The sequence below is a fragment of the Furipterus horrens genome, unplaced genomic scaffold (genome assembly GCF_987537825.1).
Source record: "Furipterus horrens unplaced genomic scaffold, mFurHor1.1.pri manual_scaffold_3, whole genome shotgun sequence".
Taxonomy (NCBI): Eukaryota; Metazoa; Chordata; class Mammalia; order Chiroptera; family Furipteridae; genus Furipterus; species Furipterus horrens.
In genome coordinates, this window is record NW_028327173.1 from 92,620,217 (window position 1) to 92,632,559 (window position 12,343).

General features: G+C 34.6%; 1 pseudogene; it reads right to left on the bottom strand.

Annotated features, from left to right (window-relative positions):
• Positions 1 to 2,640: 2,640 nt before the first annotated feature.
• Positions 2,641 to 3,284, bottom strand: LOC150015504 (acyl carrier protein, mitochondrial pseudogene; annotated as a pseudogene).
• Between the last annotated feature and the right edge of the window lie 9,059 nt (positions 3,285 to 12,343).

Genomic DNA, 12,343 nt, shown 5'->3' on the forward strand with positions numbered 1-12,343 from the left:
TTGGAAGTTAAAATGTGCCACTAGTCTCTGTTATTTCCACAAAGAAGAGGTTTTCCACGAATTCAGTAAACAATAATCACAAATGTGATTTTTAAAACAAATCCTTGTTTTAAACTAGAACATATTTTCACATTTCCTAGAACTCGATTGAGAAAATGACAAATACCTCACTAGTTTTGGGAAATTGACTTGGAAATATATAGGAATTACATTGTTAATAGTGAATTTATATTTCATATGTTCAGTATTTTGAGCATGGGTGAGTAATCTATGTGTAGGTGTGTATGCATGTGTGTGTTGGGTATTTGTCATGGAAAAAGCCTACATAAACAGTGACAGTTAATGTCAACTTTAAAATGAAAAATACAACCAAAGTATAAACAGAAGAAACATAAAAATTAAATAGGCAAGTAAAGCTTCAAACTTATGCAAATAACAGGAGAAAATAAGTAAAAAATAAATAAATAAAACAAGAAAAACTAAGACGGCATAACCAGGATCAAAAACAAAATAAATATCTTTATGGCAAGAAAGAAAACAAACTTAAAATGAAAGGACAGAGTAAAAAACAAATGAAGGCAAGAGGCAGCTGAGAAGATGGAGACTCAGTATGTCCCATGTATAATTGGGGGAAAAAAAAATGCTTTCCCACATCCTTGCTAACCTCTGTCTGAAAGTACAGTTTTTAGAAAATCATAAACCAGGGGACACTGGTGCAGTTCGTTTTTTGAGAAACTAAATCAAGCTGCCGTCTGTTTCCCTGATTGGATGTATAATTTTTCCAGCATCACATTGAGTCACAAAACCTGTTTCTATGATCCCGCCTGTTCTGGATTAGGACGATGGATCTAAGCAAAGAATAGTTGCACAGGGAGGGGTTAGCAGCACTAAGAGGGAGAGGAAGGCCTGTGGGAAACTTACACTCAAGCCTAGTATGTAAAACAGATTTCTAAGGCATCTAAGTAATCTAAGAAAGTTACAAAGTTAACAAAATCACTTGGAATGAAAATTGATTATAGATTACAATAATTGTAAAGATGATTCTGACAAGTCTTTTGATATATAACTTTTATGTTTAAAAGGAAAACATAGATTTTATATATTTTTTAAAATTATGGCACAAAAACAGGCACAAATGAAACAAGAACAGGTGGATATAATAAATATATAATTTTAAATGTAAGAAAAAATAAACATTTTTAAAATCTCAACACCAAAAAACAATCTAATTTTTAAAAATGGTCAAAGGGCCTGAATAGAAAGTTCTCCAAAGGGGACAGACAGATGGCCCATAGACATATTTAAACATGCTCAGCATCAGTAGGATGCAAATTAAAATGATAATGAGATATCACTTCACACCTGTCAGAATGGTCATCATCAATAAATCAGTAAAAAAGTGCTGGCAAGGATGTGGAGAAAAGGGAACCCTAGTGCACTGTTGGTAGGAATGCAGACTGGTGCAGCCACTATGGAAAGCAGTATGGAGTTTCCTCAAAAAATTAAAAACGGCTCTACCTTTTGGTCCAGCAATCCCATTTCTGGGATTATAGCAAAAAAAAAAAAAAAAAAAAACTAATTTAAAAGAACATAAGCACCCCTACATCCATGAGTGGACGAGTGAATACAACCATGAACATTTACACAATGGAATACCACTTAGCCATAAAGAAGAAGAAATTTTTACCTTTTGCAACAGCAGGGGTGGACCTGGGAAACATTATGCAAAGTGAAATAAATGAGTAGCCAAAGACAAATACCATATAATTTTATTTATATGTGGAATCTAATGAACAAACTGAACTAACAAGAAAAATAGAGACAGATTCATAGAGAGCAAGCTGACAGCTCTGTGGGTGGGGGAGGTTAGTAGGGTTGTGGGGTGGAGGGATAGAGAAAAAAAGAAAAAGGACTCATGGACATGGACAACAGTGTGGTGATTGCAGAGGGAGGGAAGTTATAGGGGGTTAAATGGTAATGAAAAAATACAATAAAAAAATTAAATCCTTGGCTGGTGTGATTCAGTGGATTGAGCACCAGCCTGCAAACTGAAGGGTCACCAGTTTGATTCCTGGTCAGGGCACATGCCTGGGTTGTGGTCGGCGTTTCCAGTTGGGATCTTGCAAAAGACAACTGGGCTACTATCTTCATTTAAATATAAGAAACTGAGGTATATTGAAGAAGTAACTTATCCAAGGTCATACAGATAGTATGTGGCAGAATAGTCTGGTCAAAAAATCATAGAATATTTGAAAAAAAAATTTTTTTAATAGATGGAATAGACTCTAGTCTATACACAAAAGATCCGATAATTATTGAGTTTTAAAAAATCTAATAGAACTCAAGACAAAGAAAAGGGGAAAAAACAATGAAGGTAAAATGTAAGATTAGTTAAGAATGCCAATATTTATCATATAAGAACTAGAAGAAAAGAATGTACAATATATAGGAGAAACAATATTTTTCAAAATAGCTCTTAGTTTGACTTTTAATTTCATTTTAATAAAGTGAATATTAATTTTAAAAATCAAAGCATCTGCAAATAGTTTTCATATGCACAACCATTACTTAAACTTTTTTATATTTATTTTTTCAAATTTATTGAGATATAATTGACGTATAACTTCTTTTTTTTTTTTTTTTTGGTTTTACAGATTTATTTTCAAGGGGCAAAAACACTTAGACAATTTAAATACAAGTCTAAACAGAATTACTCGGTCAATGTCAGCAGTAATGCCAAAATGTGTTCTTCTGCCAGACACTCTTCTGTATATCCAAGTCTTCTATCTGTGGAGGAAAGGGGTCCGATACTTTATTCATACACATCCTTCTTATCTGCAATGTAATCTACAATTTCTTGTGGACACATCAACTTCTCCGCATCTGTATCAGGAGTTTCAAACCCAAATTCATCCTCCATGGCCATGATAATCTCCACTTGGTCCAAACTGTCTAAGCCCAGGTCTTCCATAAAATGGGAATTTACTGAGAGCTTCTCTGGGTCAATCTTGTCATACAGTTTCAAGTCGTAAAGAGCACGGTCCTTGATGCCCTCTAACGTCAGAGGGGTCGCATCACTATAAGGGTGGCATAGCTGTGTAACCCTGCCTGGTACCTGCACAAGCGCCAGGGCTGGAGCCCCGGGCCTCATCTGGGTTTCTGCGGGGCACAGAGAGATGCTGAGCGGCTGGGAGGCGGTCAGCGTGGGAACCCGGGACAGCGACCCCAAGGCCGCGGGCAGTCGGAGGACACAGGGGCAAAGGACACGAGCCGCCATGGCCACGCCGACCCCAACATATAACATTTTATAAATTTAAGGTACATAGTGTGATATTGCAAAACAATTACCACAGGTGGTTTAGTTAACACCTCTATCACCTTCCATCACTATTGACTTCTTTTCAGGATTTAAGAAATACATAGTCTTCTAAACAGAAGGCTATAGAATATAAATAAATAAATCCACATATAAATACATTGTAGCAAAAGTCCAGAACATAAGGGAAAGAGAAACAAACTAAATAGTCTAAAACAATCAAGGAGAAATACATTACCTATAGTAGAAAGACAACTAGAATCAGCACTATTCTTTGTATTAACCAAAAAGATCCCTAAATTAAGGAGTAATACCTAAAATTTGCATGAAAAACACACAAATTACCTTTTAATGTAGAAAGCTATTCTAACTGAACTATCATACAAACCCAAGAGCAAGATTCTCTGTTTCTTCTTAACTACTTTATCCTCCTGTTTTTCTTCCTGAAAACATCAATCCTAAAGCCATTAGATGGAGCAAAGCAACACAGCTGTCTACACCTGGCATGGGGTGGGGAACAGGGAATGACGGTGTCAGATTTAGAGTAGACATACAGCAGAGAAAGGGCAGTGAGCAGCTTGGAAATACAGTACCAGCACCCTTGAAGGGTGAGAAGACTCGAGCAGAGTAAGGAGTGTGCCCACCTAGAGAAGAGAGCTCACCAGGGGTTTCAGTAGTGTGTTGAGGATGGTGTCTGCCTTGGATGACTATGGGAGGTTAGTTATATCGAAAGGAATTGATCAAATAAGTAAACCTATTAATTCTAATGGGAGCTATGTTTTTTACTATTAGAATAGTCATAATCATGGAAAAGGAAAGCAGAGTAAACCTCATGGTTTTGCCTTTAAAAGGGAGCTATTTTTATGGTTTTCTAGATTTATCAATGAATATAATAAATATTTTTATATTTCTATCACGGTTTGATCAGAGTAACAGAAGTATTAGTAATAATATACACTAGGAATTTCTTGCAGAGATTAAATCTCATACACTCAGGACATTTAGTTATATGATTTACATATGGCCATTGCTTCTGCCTCTCATGCTGGGCCAGAAGTGAGAAGAGCAGGCCATCAGGAAAGAAACATGGTTGCAAGGTGGGAAGGGCCAGGACAAATGGAAGCCGTGAAGACAGTCCATGTCTGTCCTTCACTGCTTTCAACACTGACACTGAAGTGATCTGCAGGAGGAGCCAATGCCCTTCAACATGGGACTAACATAACGTGTACCTGACATAGCTCCAGCAGGAGTAGAAAGAGCTGTAGATTCTGATGCTGGCTAATGTCAATCAAGTGAGAAAGAAGATTTTAGAATAGCCACACAGAGTGAGATCTGAAAGGCACAGAGAAAGTGGCAGCCATGTTCATGGTCGGAAGCCAGTGTCATGTCAAATGATGTGGCACTTCATGAACTTCCTCAAAAACCTGCCTTCTCACCTGGTTGACATGAGCTAGCATCAGAATCCACAGCTTCTACTTCTGCTGGAACTATGCCAGGTTGACAGAATCATCCAGGGAAAAAAATTCTGGGAATGAAAATTCAAGCTTAGCTAAGGTGAAACCACACTAAGCCATCACACACATAAAAAAGTCACTTTATACTGAGACATGTGGCAGATACCAACCACTTTGATCAAGTTAATATCATGAGCATCAGTAAGGAGATAAATTGAGATTGTGAGCCTCCTGATAGGATATAATGAGCAGTATCTCTACTGAAATATTCCTGTCAAGGATTTGTAACCTGAATCTATTTGTGAGGCAACACCAGACAAATCAGAATTAAGAGACATCCTTCAGAATAATTGGCCTATAAGGTCAAAAAGTGTGAAAGATATAGAAATCAAGGGAAGAATCAGAAACTGTTTCTGACTGAAAGAGACTTAATATGTATCACAGTTAAATGCAACTCATAATTTTGAACTGGATTTTTTGCTCCAAAGGACATTCTGTAACTATTACAAACACCTGAATGGGGTCTGAGGTTTAGAATGGTAATATATCAATGTTACTTTTCTGATTTTGATGATTGGGTTGTGATCGTGTAGAAAAGTGACGGTTTACAGAAATATACACTAATGTCTTGTGGCAATATGCTCTCAAATGGTGCTCTGGTGTTGCAATGTTTTGATAAATTTAAGATTACTTCCAAGTTAAATCAATTTAAGGGGTAAAAGCAAAGTACTAATAACAATAGTAAACATCTATTCCATGTTTGTCATATTCCAAACACTGTCTTAAGCCATTTATATGTATTAGATTATTTTATTCTTACAATTTTTATGGCCTAGAAACAATTATTACACTTTTACACTAAGGTACCCAAATATTAAGTAATTTCCCAGTGCCGTATAGCTAATGAGTACATTCAAATATGAACCCAGTTTGTCATCAGAGTCTGAGCTTTTAGTCATTCACAAAGCTCATGTTTTTCATGTAAAATGATTGAGAGGGATCACCACAATTATATCCTCAACAAGAAATCTATTTTAGTGGGATGGGGTAGTAATTATAAGATAAAAGAAACAATAGTAAACATAAAAACTGATAGAACAAATTGATAAACATAATTACTTGGGGACTGTGCAGAAAAATTAAATAACAAGAATGAGATTTTGAAGGTTTTTAAAGTATGATTAAAGAGTACAAAGGTCAGAAACTCTTTAGTTTGATATAGTCCCATTTGTTTATTTTTTCCTTTATTTCTCTTGCCCTAGGAGATATATCGGTGAAAATATTGTTGTATGGGATATCTGAAATTTTTCTGCCTATGTTTTCCTCCATGATTTTAAGTCTTTGATCCATCTTGAGTTTATTCTGGTGCATAGTGTAAGTTGGTGGTCTAGTTTCATTTTTTTTGCATGTCGCTATCTAGTTCTCCCAGCACCATTTTTTGAAGAGGCTCTTCTCACTCCATTTTATGTTTCTTCCTCCTTTATAAACAAGGAGCAGCCTGACAGTGACCAGGGGGGAGTGGAAGGGGGGAAAGAAGGGGAAGAGTCTAGTCAAGGAACTAGTATGAATGACCCATGGACATGGACAATGGGGTGGGGATTGACTGTGGAAGAAGGGGTGGGTGAGGTGGGGGGGAGCAATGGGAGAAAAAGTGGGACAACTGTAATAGAAAAACAATAAATAATTTTTTAAGTACTAAGGTCTTTCTGATGTCAAGAAAGGAAAAAATTATGAAAACAAAAATGTAGAAAAATTGATGCTTAGGCATGACTATTAAAACTAATGAATTTTTAAAATAAAAAAATACAATCTATAGCTTTGTGAATGCCAAGTGGAGATAGTAAAATTCAGGATAGTAAAATTCAAGGAAAGAGCCTCGATGGTCACAGAAAATGTAGATAACTATGAAAACAACAATCTCCCCATAAGTTATAATTATTATAATCTAGTAAGCATATACAAAAATGCCTTCAAAATGTAGAGCAAAAGCGACCAAATGTCTAAATTCCCAATTACAGTGAGAGAAATTTTAACACACATTTCTCAGAAATTATATCTTAAGTAGATTTAAAACTGGTACAGAAACAGGCAATGTGAACATAAATACATTTAATCATATATGATATATATTCTGTGTATATGTATATATCAAGAAAATATAAAATATTCCTTTAAAGTGTATATAAAAAGGTTATGAATTATCAGTTTTAGGCTTCAATAGCATTTTTGAAATTTTTTATAAATTTATTTTTCTATTACAGTTGAAATACAATATTATATTAGTTCCAGGTGTACAATATAGTAATAAAATGTTTATATATCTTAAGAAATGATGGGTGGGTTGGGTGGGGGAGAGAAATTAGGGGAAAAGGGGACAACTGTAATTGAAAAACCAAAAAAAAAAAAAGAAATGATCACTCCATTAAACCTAGTACCCATCTGATACACAATGGAGTCTTAAAACATTTTAAATTATTATCCTGGAAGGACAGTAGTATGATTAGTTTAAAAACAAAAGTTTAAAAATAGTGTAAAGTCAATGATGTCAAGAAGTTATCAAATGTATTTTATTAACTTATAGGTTCAGGTAGAAATGTTGGGAATATAATATATTTTGAGCTAAACAACAATGGAAGTGAAATATAACAAAGCTTAGAGATCAGTGAAAGTGCAGCTTAGTGTTTCTTTTATATATTGAACATCATTTTCCAAAAAGAAAAAGTGAGATTGCAAAACTGATATGTTGAAAATGCTATGAATAATAATAATAATAATAAAAAAGATGGACCTAAAGTGAGGGGAAAAAATCAAATAAAAACAGGTGTTTAAAGTTAACAAAAATGGAAAACACAACAGGATCTACATAAATAATCATATATTAAAGTAATAAAATAGACTAATTTCAAGCAAAACAAAAGTGAAAAGTCTCAAGTATACAATATTAGTACAAAAAAAAAAAGAAAATGGTAACAATAGATTCAGTAGTTTTAAACAGTATGCCAATAAATAATATAACTTCGAAGCTAAATTGGTTAAGGTCAGTCAAAGAAATATATAGAGACCACTCTCTTATATGAAGACATAGCAGAAATCCTAAACAAAATTTTAGCAAATCAAAGTCAGCAGTGTTTGAAAATAAAAGTATTGCAATTAAATGAAGTTTATCCCCAATATGAAAAGATGATTCACTTTCTGAGAGTCTGTGTTAATATAGCATATTAACAAAATTAAGAAGGAAGAATCATCACCCCAAAGATGTAGGAACACATTTACTCATGATAAAATATGCTTTAAATTTATGAAGAGAAAGGAACTTCTAAATTAATAAAAAATTATCTACATAAACTATAACAAGAAAATGTTTACTGAAAACACATTGGAAATATGCCCACTAAAGAGGAGTTACAGTATTCTTCTATTTACACTTGTATTGGAGGTGATAATCAACACACCTACAGACAAAAAGAAGAATAAGCCATAGCCAGAGAGACTCAATTGCTTGGAGCATTGGCCCTTAACCAAAAGGTTGTGGGTTCAATTCCCAGTCAGGGCACATACCTAGGTTGCAGGTTCAGTCCTTGTTATGGGTGACTATGGGAGGGAACCAATCAATGTTTCTTAATCACATAGATGTTTCTCTCTTTCCCTTCCTCTCTCTAAAAAGCAATGAAAAACTGTCCTCAGATGAGGATAAATAAAGGAAGAATAACAATTGGAAAATGAAAACAAAAGTACATGAAGATAGTATATTTTTCTACACAAATCCAAGAGAATGTACATTCAGACATTTTGAACTAATAAGTTAAACAGGTGGCTAAATACAACCTAAAAATAAGAGCATTTCTAAACATCCTAATGAATTACTGTGAAACATACTAGAATATAAACAGCTTACTTTCACTAGGGAGGAAAGCAACAACTACAAGATACATAGGAATAAGCCTAACAAAATATACTCAAGACCCCCATGTGGAATATTATAAAATATTATTGGAAGACAAGAAACTGTCTTTATAAATGAAGAAATATACCATATTAGCGGCTGGTAAGACAATGTCAGAAAAGATGTCATAATTTCCATTTTAACTTCTGAATTAAACTAAAGATGGTAAAATACCTTTAAAAAGTTCTCATGGAATTTAACACCCTGCTATTTAAAGTAAGATAGTGGCAAGAGATGAAAATGGCCATAAGCAGTCAAAACCCTGCCATGACAGTTTCCACTGGCAACCACATAGAAGAATCATCCAGGAGGCTATCTTGACATCCTCATAGACTTGCCTTCTTTGCACCTTACTGAAGTTTCATACAAATGTTTCAAGGAAGTTTCAGGTTTCAAGCATGCATGAATTATAGACAAATAAATGAATATGTAACAGATAAAAAAAACATAAAAGAAGTGCAACATGGGAGAAATTTTTGAAGACATATATTGAAGGTATAGTATATAAAACACCATGCTATTAGCTCTATATTAAACAAACCCCCCACAGGAACAGAACAGAAACTGTAGAAACAGACACCAACACATGTATTTGCACATTCACACACAAGCATACAAATATATTTGTACATTATATATATATATATGTATATATATATACACACATGTATATACAGTATAGATATGTATACTTGTCCTATATACACTATATCTGAAAGTATATATATATATATATATATATATACTATATATATCTATACTATATATTTATAGTCAAGCGTATGTATATACTCACAGTATATACATATACATAATATATATCCACATGCATATATAGATATAGATACTGTATCTATGTATATATGCATATGTACTATACATATCTACAGGTATATACATATATAGACAGAGGTATCTGTTTCTGCAGTTCCTGTTCTGTAACTGCGGTATGTTTAGATGTACAAATATATTCATTTATGTCTGTACAGAAAGGTGATCATTCTAACTCAAATAAATTATAAATTAAAGGAATTAAACCTATTTTTTTATTCAAGTGGTAAAAGTTACATGGTTAACTAGTGGAAACTAAATAGGTATGACCACATTGGGGAACAATGTACCATGCACACGTGCAGAAGGAGGTACCTCTTTATTGAGAGCAGAGTGTCTCAGACATTGTAAAATGAATAGAACACTTTCCTCAAAAATGAAATGTTGACTATGTGGGCTGACCATCTGTAGCAAATTTTGGGTGCTGGCTCTTTTCTGCCTTCTTCCATGGCAGCCAGTTGGGATAAATATAGATGCTTTGAACCCCTGGTTGAGTCACTAGATCTTTGCATTAGATAAACAGATGTAAGCCAGGTATCAGCAGCCACTTAATTGTTTTCAAATACACAGAGTTTTGTTTGGTGGGGTGACGTTTTATACCAGACTGTTTCAACAAATATGGAGGCAGAATACTGAAAACAGTCTTGCTGTGACATTTGGCCAGCGGTAAGAGGTGGGATTTTAATGTGGAGACTTGATTGAAGTAAGTTTCATCATTGTCATTTTTGTTTTGATATTTTAAGTACAAGTGGAAAACAGCAGAGAGTATTGTTTCCTTGGAAGTAGCTCTCATGACTCAATATTTTACATGCTCTCTGACACCTTGAAGTTTTCCCTTTGTGAGAATTTCTCACTCTGTATCTCCGTCACAGGCAAGGTGTTTACAGAGCTCTTGTTGCAACAGCCCACTGACAGAAACTGCCCCCCACACTAAAAACATTTGCTGTTGAATATTGTAATTGTCATGTGTGTCTATTTCATTCACACTAATGTCTGAATTTGCTCTCAGGTATGCTTCATGTATGGGTAATTTTATTAATATGAACTTATATGAAGTGTTATATCATTATTTGAGTCAAATATTCATTTGTTTCAATCAAAAATTTTATTTATTTATTTATTTATTTGTCTCTTTATTTATTTTTTTAGAGAGAGGGGAAATGAGAAAGAGAGAGGGAGAGAAACATTACTGTGTGGTTGCCTCTCACTTGCACCCCCAAATAGGGGACCTGACGTGCAACCTAGACATGTGCCCTGACTGGGAATCTAACTCGCGACAGTTGGTTTGCAGGCTGACTGATAATCCACTGAGCCACAGCGGCCAGGGCTTTCAATCACAAATTTTACTGAGTGCCAACAAGGTAACCTGTCTTGACCATTGTGCTGAAAATAATGATAGTCAGCATTTATTGAACATTTACTATGTGCCAGGCATTGTTCTGACAGCTTTATGTGAATTACTTCATTTATTCTTTCCAAGAACTCTATGAGATAGATATTGTTATTAGTCCATTTTACATGTGAAGAAACAATTGCAGAAGAAAATTAAATCACTCATTCCAGATCCTCAGCTAGCAAGTGAGGAATCCAAGATTAAACCTAGATAGTCTGGCTTTAGAGAATATACTTCTAGAATATATGTGATTCCACCTCTTGTGAAAAGCAACCATATTCACACCATCAATGTCTAAAAACAAAAATGGTAGATTTTTAACTTAAATAAAGATGTCGTTTTCATAGTTAGAATTTAGCAAAATTATCAAAAATTTTGCTTCTCTTTAACCTCTGTTAATTTCAGTCTGAAAAAAAAATAGTACTAGAAATTAAGTCTAAAATTTCGGACTTATGGGTTTTGGCAATAACTAAGTTGTAGAGGTTTCAGCAAGTAGGGATGTTTCTCAGCAGGGAATTGGCTGAAGTTCATGTCTCAGAAGCAGGTGGCCTGGGATAAGGCATGGATGGTGGGATTCTGGCTTATGGTAAAGCACCACGTTTCAGTGACTCTGTTCCCTTCCTCAGTCCTCGTTTGCTATCCCACTTCCATTTGGACTAGAATCTTGTTTCTGCTTGAGTTCTGCAGGGACCAGCATAAAACTGTTCAAGGATCATTTGCCTTATTTGTGTTACCTCACTTTATCTTTATAGTTTTGAATGGTAAGAAACAGAGATGATTTTTATTTTATTTTTGATGAGCACTCTGAGCTTCAGAGGTGTTATGAAACTTATTCAGACTTTACAAATAATGGAAGTCAAGCTCAGAAAAGAAGGTTGTAGGCTAGGCTTGTGGACTATCTCCAGATCATGCCATCTTTAAAGGATAACAACACAAAACTTGTGTTGAAACTGCTTCCACTCTCACTCTGGGACCTTTGTCTGTCTTTCTGCTTCACACCCTATCTTCTACCTGTAATTTTTAAGACTGAGCTTTAAGAACCATACCCAAAAAGATGACCCCACAGTGTCCTTAACAGTCCATGTTATAAGCCTCTTCTATGTTTGCAACCCCATAGAATCTCATACCTATTGCCCTCATAGCATTTATCACATTGCATTTTAATTTATTATTTTTTATGCATCCTCATCCTGAACCTAAGTTCTTTCAGGGCACAGATGATGATGACAATGATTACTTTTTAAATTATCACATTTACCCCCAGGGTATAGTAGGGTTTTTGTCATAGAGAAGTTGCTCACTAACTATTTGTGAAAAAGATTCATAATTTTCAGTTTGAAGATTACTTTAAAAATATTGTGATGAAGAGCTATCATCCCCTCCTGACCCTGTTACTAGTTGTGGCA